This window comes from Haliotis rubra, unplaced genomic scaffold (assembly GCF_003918875.1).
Source record: "Haliotis rubra isolate DU_JTF1 unplaced genomic scaffold, ASM391887v1 Scf798, whole genome shotgun sequence".
Taxonomy (NCBI): Eukaryota; Metazoa; Mollusca; class Gastropoda; order Lepetellida; family Haliotidae; genus Haliotis; species Haliotis rubra.
Window position 1 is genome coordinate 315037 of NW_025767521.1, and position 11600 is coordinate 326636.

Genomic DNA, 11600 nt, shown 5'->3' on the forward strand with positions numbered 1-11600 from the left:
GAAGCCCATTTCTGGTGTCCCCCGCCGTGATGTTGCAGGAATATTGATAAAAGCGGCGTAAAACCAAACTCAGTCAGTCAGTCAATGATGTACACATCGATCAGTGTCAGAGGAAATGGGAAACAAAATGGGAAACATTAAACCCGCTGAACGTAAAAACACACATAGTCTTTGTGTAGTTTATCTTATCATGTCACGTAGGTTCCGCCTCCAACATCGACACAATGTATTCTTTGTTCTTCGTGACTGCTTCTCGCTTTCTTTTTCTCCAAATACATATTAATAAGGAAGGCAAGGTATTCCAAACTACCATATCTGGACTGTATTGTGTTATGGACTCTCGTAAAACGGGTAATCAATGGATTGAATGAGAAGTTATTGGATAATGGTTTTTATTATTATAGGATATTTATATGGCACACATATCCACGCAACTGGTGCATGAGAAGTATCTATTAGTTATAACTTGCAGTATGAATAAGAAATACGGTGTTTAACCGACTTGTTTTATAAGTACTGACTGATAAGTGTGGCAAACACGAATAGATATTAATGAGGTATTGTGCGGTTTATCATTATCATCATTTTAAGCTGATATATTTTTGATCAACCACCGCAAAGTGCTTATACATGTTTCCTTACTAGTTGAAATCTGCCAACATAAAGTGAGCCAGGCATCAAATATACTACTAGTGAGTGAGTCACATCGGCAGTATTTCAGCCATATTGTGACTATATCAAGTTATATATTTATGATAATTATAGGTAAATTATAAAATAACTGTCAGCGAAGGACAGTAAAGCAACTAGTTTATCACAGATGTAAATTTAAAAAACTAGTAATTAAAAAAACATTTTAACTATACAAAACGATACAATATAAAAACGGGCTATAGGCTGCCTGCCCACAACTGAAGGTAGATCACCATACTAGGGACCATGGGGACTTACAGTACATTTGCTTCCTGCATGGACCAAAGACACTACTAATTTGTGGGGACGCTTACCAACATCGGTACAATGCGCCGTGATATTGCTAGAATATTGATAAACGGGGCGTAAATCCACCCTCACTAACATGGCTTGTCTGGTCAATCATCTAATTAAGCGGATTAACTGTTATGGGTTGAATTCAACCACCGCAGCGTGTGGACAAATATTGATTCCGCGCGTAGCTGCCCACGCCTTGCTCGTAAGACTCTCACGTCGGTGTATCAAGTTGCACTACGCTTGATCGCGGACAACCTGGGGCCCCTTCGCTAACAATGGCAAGCGCCAGTGGGCGGATCCTTATTTGCCAGTAGTCAGTCTGTATTGAACAAACTTTATGGATAACAACTTATTTTATTTCGTGTATGCGACGTTCTAATACAGATTACTGTTCCGTTGTTCGGTAGATTCTCAGATTTCGATGCATTCCTGCTTGACAAGAATCAGTATCGAAACGTCGCACTCACGAAATAGAATAAGTTGTTACCAATAAAGTTTGTTCAATACAGCCTGACTAGCCACTCTCTTACCCAGAGTACCATGCGGAAAGCCAGCATAGTACCTCTGCAATAGGCCAGAAAAATGTGACGATTCGTCACATCTTGCAATGTCCATTCAATATAATGTACAGATTACTTTAACTATTTTATTTTTGACGAGTCTACACATCTAACTAATCATGTTTAATAGAATGGTTTAGTTTCACTGAGAAAATATCCAAAAACATGAAACACTATTTCTATTTGCGTAGCGATCCTTTGTTTCCATAGGTTGTACGGCTCCACGTGCTGTCATCGAAGCTGATGGAGAGCAAACGATGCAGCCAGTTTGATATCTAAATATGTACTGTCATAGACCTTACTGTCGCAGTTGTGGAAGAATATATATGTAACAATGTAAAACATTATAAAGAGAGCGCCGAAAAGCTTTCGTGAGTCCAGTCTCTTCTTATTATGAATATGCGCGTTTGATTACAAACAAGAGAAAAGTCCGGCCACGTGATATGCAAATTAGCCTGTGGCAGTGATGTTATGTTAGTCATCGCTGTGCCGGAGTGTGCCTGACTAGCATGTGTAGCATCGGGTTTAGCTGTTTGTTGAGGAACAAGTGGCTGCCTCGTGAAAGTGACACTGTCCTTGTTATTCTCTCCTATTTTGTTCGATCACAAAATGTCTTGGAAGATAATTATATCTGAATTATATTGTTTTCACCAAATAATGAGTTACACTGAAACTGTAAAATTTAGAAGGTGGTATATTCTTACCAACAACAGGTAAATCGGTCGTGCTTTAATGTGTCACCTGTTGTGATGATCACACAACCTGATATTATCAGTGAGTTTAGTTTTTTCTCCGCACTCAGCAATATTCCAGCTATATGGTGACATTATCAAACATCAATGTTCATCATATGCATCAGTTGTTACATAGATGGTTGTGAGGAAGTCTTGTGGCAGACTAACATCTAGTCTCTCAAGCAAACATATTTTACAGAAAAGATGTTCATAAAAATAACCATAAACTATAATGAAAAGGATCCTGGAGACTTTCTTCTTTCCTGAGACTGTGTACATATTCCAGACTTGCGTGGACTATCTTGGATATATCTCCTCCTGAGAGGGTACGTAAGTCCCAAAACTTTCAAAGGAAATTTAAATTCACCAGCTGTTTTAAATGTAGCATTTCTGTCATTTTAAGTTTGGCTAAGTTTGACTTCAATCGCCAGCGGCTGAAGGGATGATATAAATCCAGCTAGGGCCCATGCAGGTAGCAGAAGTACTGTAAGTCCCCATGGACCCTAGTATGGTGATCTACCTTCAGTTGTTTGTGATCTATAGCCTATTTTTATATTGTGTTGTCCCATATAGTTAAAATGTTTTAGATTCAATTACTAGTTTTACATGTATATCTGTGATACCCTAGTTGCTTTACTGTCCTTTGTCGGCAGGTTTTTATACTATCTATATATATTCTATTTCAATGTCAAGTGTTCTCGTCACGATATGGCTGAAATATTGCCGATGTGACGTTAAATAATAACTCACTCACTCACTCTTTGATATATCTGTTTTCTGTTTCTGTTTGACAGACTATTTTTTTGTTGCCAATTGTAAAACACAACAGTGTTAATATATGTGCTATTGTTTTCTCAGTCGGCATTCATGACATATTTACTTATTGTAACGTTCTCCAGACCAACATCACATTGCTTGTGACTTGAAAAACATTGTGTTAAGACACAGCTCACTTCGATTCAGTAGAACTGCTGAAAACTCGTTTTATTACATAAGCGGTCTTAGATGACCGTTTCTTTCTCATCATTAGGCATTTATGTGTATGCTGAATATTCAGAAATGTCACCTATTCACTCCAAAGCAACAAAAAACAAGGCCTCAAACAGAATTATTTGTTAACAAATCCCAATTCCTGCCATTACATAGTGGCTGAAAATGCTAGGATTAAAATACGACGAAAATTTATTTATGTCATTTCTACTTATTGGCCTCTAATAGAACATTGCTGTACTTTCTGAATTTCTGGAGATTCAGAAATTCTTCCAAATTGATGGGCTGCATCTGTAAAACGTCTTTCATGTTGAAGCATGTTAGAATAAATACTTAAATATATGTTGACAATAACATACATAAACCTTTATATAAACACAGAAAAAGTCAGCAACTTGGATTGTTCGCTTATTGTTTTAGGTATAGAAACTGCATCGAGGAGACGGGGTTTTGGTGGGGTTTTTTGACAATAAAGTGACATCATTTTATGGTTACCTAAGAGTCAGGAATATCATTTACTCATTCACATTGACATCTCGTGTTTTAACCTCAAACCCAAGGACCTGTACAAAACACATATTGATTTATTGATAACAAACAAGATGAAAACCTTAACCCGACCATTAACCTTCAGTTGTCTGTAAATTCTACCACACCTCTAAGCATAACGTTAGTTGTGCACATTGGCATTTGCAATATCCTCGGATGGTTCGTGTGGTAAACCCTCAACTATTTACAGGCCGCTTTGAGTAAAAACCTACTTGTTTACCGGCAGCTGTTTCTGACCATGCAATTAAAATCTCCAAAGGCATTTGCCATTTTAAATGGAGCACCTGGTAGATGAAACTTAGTTCATGAAGGTGAACTGTGATAGCTTCATAACTGCACATAATACACGGTAAAATCGTGGTCAGTAACTAGAAAAAATATAAGCTTAATATAAAATATACGAGATACTTTCAATGTTTTGTTTGTGTTTCTTGTTTAATGCCGCACTCAGCAATATTCCAGCTATATGACCGCGGTCTGTAAATAATCTAATCTGGCCCAGACAATCCAGTGATTAACAGCATGAATATCGATCCACGCAACTGGGATACGATGACATTTGTCAACCATGTCTGCAAGCCTGACCACCCGATCCCGTTCGTCGCCTCATACAAGCATGGGTTACTGAAGACAAATTCTAACACAGATTCTCTTCCCACAGAGGTTACTTGTCATATCTTCCTACGAACCTCTGTTCTAATATTTCCATATTTCCCGGTTCTCGTAAAATACCCTCGCGGCAAAAAAACGCAACACGAAGTATCTCCATTCTTTCTATCCAATCAGAACACGTGTTACATCCACTTAGATCCAGCTTGACTAATACAAGCCAATGTGGGGCCACAAATATCCCTCCTCTGCCGGGGACTTGTGTTGGTGTGACACACAAGGCATTTAATGGCTAGCTTGTCCGTTGTCAACGAGGGCGATGGAGACGCCATTGATCCGCTATTACATAACTGACTTCTGTCTAGAAGAAACGTTTGCGCATCGCGCAGGGGAAGAGGTTCTAGTTTGCCCGAAGTACACGGAAATTACCGAGACCTTGCGAATGATCACTTTTGAAACAACTAAATCTGATTGCAACCAATCACGAATCCTGAACACTCGCACCATGAAAGGGCCGTATTAGAACAGAGGTTCGTAGGAAGATATGACAAGTAACCTCTGTGGGAAGAGAATGTGTTGGCTGTAATTTGACCTTTATCTTTACCCTTTGTTGTCTCCATGTATGTTCCAATTTGTCCTTCAGCTTCAACTATCAGCAGCACATTTCCCTTAATGGAGCCAATTAACAATAATGCCCGAGAAGTAATTGCATCGGTAAGAAGAAGAAATGACAGTGAAAGAAGTCATCAAGGGATCAGATTACAGAGCATAACATGGATTGGTGTGAAAACAAAAAAGACTGAGTTTAGAAAGCGCTAACGTTACATGTTTACTGCTATTGTGACACCGTTTAGCCTGGATATTGTCTGACATGTGCTGACGTGCCTCGAAACATGATACTATTCGAACCGTCAAGGGTTAATGGTGCGCTAAGCATACTGCCATGGTTAAGGGCGCAGCACCGTGGACGTTTGTTGGGTTGTTGTTTAACGTCGCCCTCAGCAGTATTCCAGCTATTTGGGGGCGGTCTGTAAATAATCGAGCCTGAACCAGAGACAATCTAGTGATCAACAGCATGAGCATCGATCAACGCAATTGGGATACGATGACAGGTGTAAACGATGTCAGCGGGATTGACCACCCGATTCCGTTAGTCACCTCTTACGACAAGCATGGGTTGCTGAAGACCAATTCTGACCCACATCTTCACGGGCTGCCTCTTACGACAAGCATGGGTTGCCGAAGACCAATTCTCACCAACATCTTCACGGGTTGCCTCTTACGACAAGCATGGGTTGCTGAAGATCAATTCTGACCCACATCTTCACAGGGCTGCCTCTTACGACAAACATGGGTTGCTGAAGACCAATTCTCACCCACATCTTTACGGGCTGCCTCTTACGACAAGCATGGGTTGCTGAAGACCAATTCTCACCCACATCTTCACGGGTTGCCTCTCACGACAAGCATGGGTTGCTGAAGACCAATTCTCACCCACATCTTCACGGGGTGCCTTTTACGACAAGCATGGGTTGCTGAAAACAATTCTCACCCACATCTTCACGGGGTGCCTCTTACGACAAGCATGGGTTGCTGAAGACCAATTCTGACCCGGATCTTCACAGAAGACGGTGGCAGATGGAGCATCGATAAGGAGGGAGAATCCTTGTGAAGAATTGAACGTCAGGGTTTCGAATCATGGGTGCAATTGGTCACTTGATACATATACATGTACTTCCTAAAAGTGTAGCCTATTAACACAACTTTTTCAGAATATAATAAATTGGCAATCGCTCTTAGTTACCTAACCATGTCAAGCAAATTATTGAAGATTCAAATATCTGAGATATAAAGCAAACTTGTTAAATACATGTTGAATATAATATATTCTCAAGGTTTACACATTGCTGAAGAAAATGTATTTTCTGACGTGACTTTCTTTGTAGACAATGCGTTATTTATACCAAGACATAGTGATAGATGTCACTTAACATGCCATTATCGATGACATACCTTCACGGCATGTAACCCAGACAGAAAGGACGTGTAAAAGACCCTACTGCAAAGGCTAGTGTTGTTCTGAGATGCGAGGCATGTACCCTGTAGATTGCTACATTCAAAGTTTATATACTGATAAGTCTCCGAACTGTGTCGAGTTTAATCATTATCGAAGTCTGGTTGGTTGCGGGACGGTGGGGTAGCCTAGTGATTGAGGCGTTCGTTCGTCACGCTAAAGACCCGGGTTCGATTCCCTACATGAGTGGAATGTGAAGCCCATTCCCGGTGTCACCACCGTGATATTGCTGGAATTTTGCTAAAAGCGGGTTAAAACTTAACTCACTCACTCACTATGGTTGGTTGCATATAATCGCACCGCATTGTATTATTATTCGTCATTTATTCGGTAACTGATTTCCCAATCCCGACTCGAGTACACAGAATCCATTGTGGAACAGCTAGATATGTCCTGACTAGGGTGCTGATTACCACTAGCTATCTAAGTCGAGTAATTAACAAACTGGCATAGCCTATACATGCATGGAACTAAAGTTTTGTCATATGGCGTTTCACATTGCCTTGTCAATTTCCCTAGTTTGACAGTTATTCGTATATTTTCTTTGGTGTATGAAATGAAAAGGAATTATAAACTTAATTTACATTCGAAGAATAGAGTGCGGTTGCTTAAGGCAGATGAAATCAGTTGCAACACAATAAAATAAATATTCACACAGTGTCATAATTCTTAATAGGTACTTTTATCGGTTTGTACATTATTCATTTAAATAATATTTTGAAAAATATTTCCCGAAATATTGATGAATAATGACACATATGGAAAGAAAAGATTGGTAAAAGTACATTCTACCATGGATACGTGAAATGCTCGAATTTGATTGGTCAATCAATAAAATCAGACGGTATCAATTTGGATTGAAAATGCGTCTGATTTCAAGGCGCTTCACTGCGCACGTATACAACACTGCCGCACTACTTCAGCTTGGCCACCAACATGACTAATATCAACACAACAGATCGACGTGATGGAAATGCTGATGAAACATTTATTAAAATTCGAAAACTACAATTATACGATTTCTCCTCCACAATTATTAGGGAACCTCACTATCATAATTATTACACTCTATTATAAAAATATTCAAACTCAATTAGATCTACAATACACAGCCCCAAACATAAACAAACAATATCTAACATATAAATCAGAAAACCTTGTAAAAAATTAAAAATACATCCCTATCTATCCCTATTTGTGCGGCAAAACGTTCGTAAACATTTACCTACCTGGTCAATGGTATATTTGTTTCCGTTTAGAATGAGAAATTCGCAAGATAACGGTCAGGCGAAATACAAAATTTAGGCCACTCATACGCCATCATGTCCCGTTGCATCGTTCAAAATGTCAAAAATTGAACCACGAGAATTCCGCGCTCTGCCACCTTCCCCGCAAGGCTGTCACTGCTATGTTCGTACATTTTGAAAAGCTAGGCCACAATCCAGTCCAAAATGATGAGAACAATGTTCCAAGGAATCCCAAGTTAGTCGCATGTACACAAAGCAGTACTGTCACTCTTTTGTCGCATGCCGGGATGGAGGCAGGTACGTGAAATTATGATCGACACTCGCCGGTCATAAAATTCAACAGTCTTTGATGAGTTACAGGTCATAGGTCGATCAGAAAAGGATGTATTCTTCGATTCTGCAGGGTTCAGGTTCGACAGTCAGTCAAGTATTTCCACTGTCACTTCGAATTTCAACCTTTCGCAAAATGTAAACACTGGCTCATCCGCCATTTCAAACTGTTGCGGAACTGTCTACTTCCAAGAAAATAAGTAGGTCAGACGATTCCATTATAGTGTGGCCAGGGTGGTACAGTAACACGGCACACAAAACAATAGGCTGGTTTCGGTCGTGTGGAGTTATGATTATAAAAACCAAGCTCTTAGGTGTTACATTATTGTATTGAATAAACAGTAGTTTGTTTTCTTTGGACAGAATAGTTTTTATGTTGCAATGTTAACAAAAACACGAACGGCACCTACCACTCCCTTCACAGACGAGTTCAATTTTCATTCTCGTCCCATGCCGGATTACGCCGTGTCTTCCGCAGGACGAGGAAGTTCGATGTTAAATCGGTTATGGTAGAATGGAGATAAACATACTGTGTTTTGAAATTAGATGAATGTTAGACCGAATTGATAGTTTCTAAATTAATCATTTGAAACCTCACGCTACGCGTTCGGCTTCAAATGAAATTTAGAGACTATCAATTCGGTCTAACATTCATCTAATTTCAAAACACAGTACGTTTATCTCCTAATTGAGAACAGTGTTCTGAGATCTGAAGCCAGTCTACGTATCTATGCACATTTAAATTTCATTGTCTGCTCCCTGGGGAGAGTGCAGCTAACGGTACTTTCTTTGATTCGAAAAGGCTATCTTTCCATAACACCACCTAATTCCTATGAGGCTTCCAAGAACATTATTACAGTTACTTTTGACTCGTTAATTTTGGCAAAGACATTCTGTTGTAAGAGTTTCTCAATTATTGATTCATGTAATATTCCTATTTCCTGTTCCCTATTGTCCACTTACTCAGCCCCCTATGGATTCTGTTTATTTTGCAAAGCGACACTGATTATGGTTTGTTGTTTGTATTTACGTATTGCAATTAATGGTTTCACGCCAAATGCTATCTAGATTCGTACTTAACCTCTAGAATTAATCCACCTGTTCTATATAGAGAATACTACACGAGGTCTCATTACATACGAATTATACGAAACGAGTGTCCTTCCTATGGTATCTGACCGAGCGAAAGCGAGGTCAGAAAACATAGGAAGGTCACGAGTTTCGTATAATTCGTATGTAATGAGACCGAGTGTGGTATTTTATTTATTACCCACGTCTTACATGCATTAAATTGACAAAAAAGCGTATTTTTGTTAATATGTTGGTTTCAAACCGAAACCGGTTTCATAAAGAGGTTGCGGAAGAGTTTTGCACTGTAGTACAATATTTGCATGACGTCACTGTAATGACGTCACTGCCTTGGTAACCGACGTCACGATGCATGTCAGTTGTCATCGCCTCGTACAGCCTCCTACAGTAAACTACTCCGTAGCACCCCGTTTTTTGGTTTGCAATTGCTTCATTCGGCTAACATCACTGGTGGAAACATTTTGTTTACGTTTTTTGACGGGTATAATGTCTCACTTCGGCCTACAATTAAACAGCGACACTGCAACGTTCGTGATGTTTACATTCCCACAATGCATTTAAGTTGTAGAATGAATGGATTCACGTGTTTGTCATGAATGAAAAAAATAGTTACGTCAGAATGTGACCTAATTGAGAGGTCATCGGTTATCCAATCAAATCGTTAGAATCTCAGGTCAAGTCGTTACGACACAGGTCAACGCGATACGACACTCGTGTGACGTACGAGATTAGTATGCAACTACCCATACGTTGACCACGTGGGTAATAAACCTATATATGCAACAACTATAATGCCAGTGTGCACCCAAACAAAATAAGTGTACCGGAGTTTTAGAACGACTTTTTTTAACCTAAGATAATATGACTATGCATTGCACATGCCTTCCAAACCATGTTGTTTTTCAAATACAAACAAGTGAAGAACCTATATTCCATGCAATGGGACTTACTTTAATACCTTCATATTTTGCACGTACTCAGGTATTTTCTGCGGCATATCAGCTTCTGGAATCAAATATAATGCAATTACCCTTTCCGCCCAAAGGCATTATGGTAGGGATGACAAAGAAAACTGAAAGGTTTTCAATCTTGTTTCCACGCACTTGAAACGTGATAATGTACGGTAATACATATTTCGTTTGAGACGGAAGTAATAACCTTTCTTGAGTGAGTAAGTGAGTTTAGTTTTACGCCGCACTCAGCAATATTCCAGCTATATGTTGGCGGTCTGTAAATATCGATCTACGCAACTTGGATACGATGACATGTGTCAACCAAGTCAGCGAGCCTGAGCACCCGGTCCCGTTCGTCGCCTTTTACGACAAGCGTGGGTTTCAGTAAATCAATCCTAACTAGGATCTTCTCGGGTCTCTTGTAGTGTTGGTGATCTTGACCACATGACATAGCGTAACACTTGCAAAAAAAGCATAGCAGAGTGTTATATACTCGGTGACAATGGAATAATCTATTCAGTTTAAGTTATTAAGTAAATTACAGGCGTCAACCATAATCGGGCGAATATATTTAACATCCTTGTCTTTTGTACAGTCACCACATGGAGACAAGCACATGAGACGCCTGCAAAGACATATCTGCCCCTGGTGGTTTCAAAGAAGGCAATGTTTCGGACATGTTTTGTAGCAAAAATATATATGTAAACACAAAATGCTTGTCGCATTTCCACTTTCTTTATAAGTTTGTCATTGTGTACAATATTTATTCGCCATGATAGTACGGAAAGGAAACATATTACAGCCCAAACCTGAAAACACGGTCCCTTTCACAGAATAAAACTAAACTCACTCACTCACTCACTCACTCACTCACTCACTCACAACGATGGTCGCAAATATGACTAATCAATCTGTCTGCGCAGTTAGTGGCGCACTGAAACAATCTGTACACACCTTTTACAAAAACTCCATAAACAATATAAGTTGTTCACTGGTCTCGAGGGGACATGGGCTGATGTACATCAACCCATGGGCCCCGAGGGACCAGTGAAAAACATATTTATCTTACCGAACACCTCACTGGTAATTTTGAGCTGTTTGAATCACGGGTATCGGATCATAGTATTTAGAGGTATCTCCCTTCCATCGATTTGCATTCGCAAAACATCGGTAATTTACGTACATCATAGGTGATTCAATGTTATTCGAGATAAAGAATTACTACTACGAAGTACCAAATGAGTTCGGTTTTCCCAGCGGGGTACATAGAAAATGGTATCGCTTGTAATCGGGGTACATTGAAAATAATAGAAGAGCGCTCAGACAATCAGAAAACGACATTTTTGTGTGAGGCAAGATAATGTTTCATATATTCTCAGCGGAGGCCGCAACAAACAGAGTACATCTGAACCTGACTGTGGTTCATAAAGACATAAACATTATGGGATGGCAATGGTTGTGTTCGTGTAATGTGT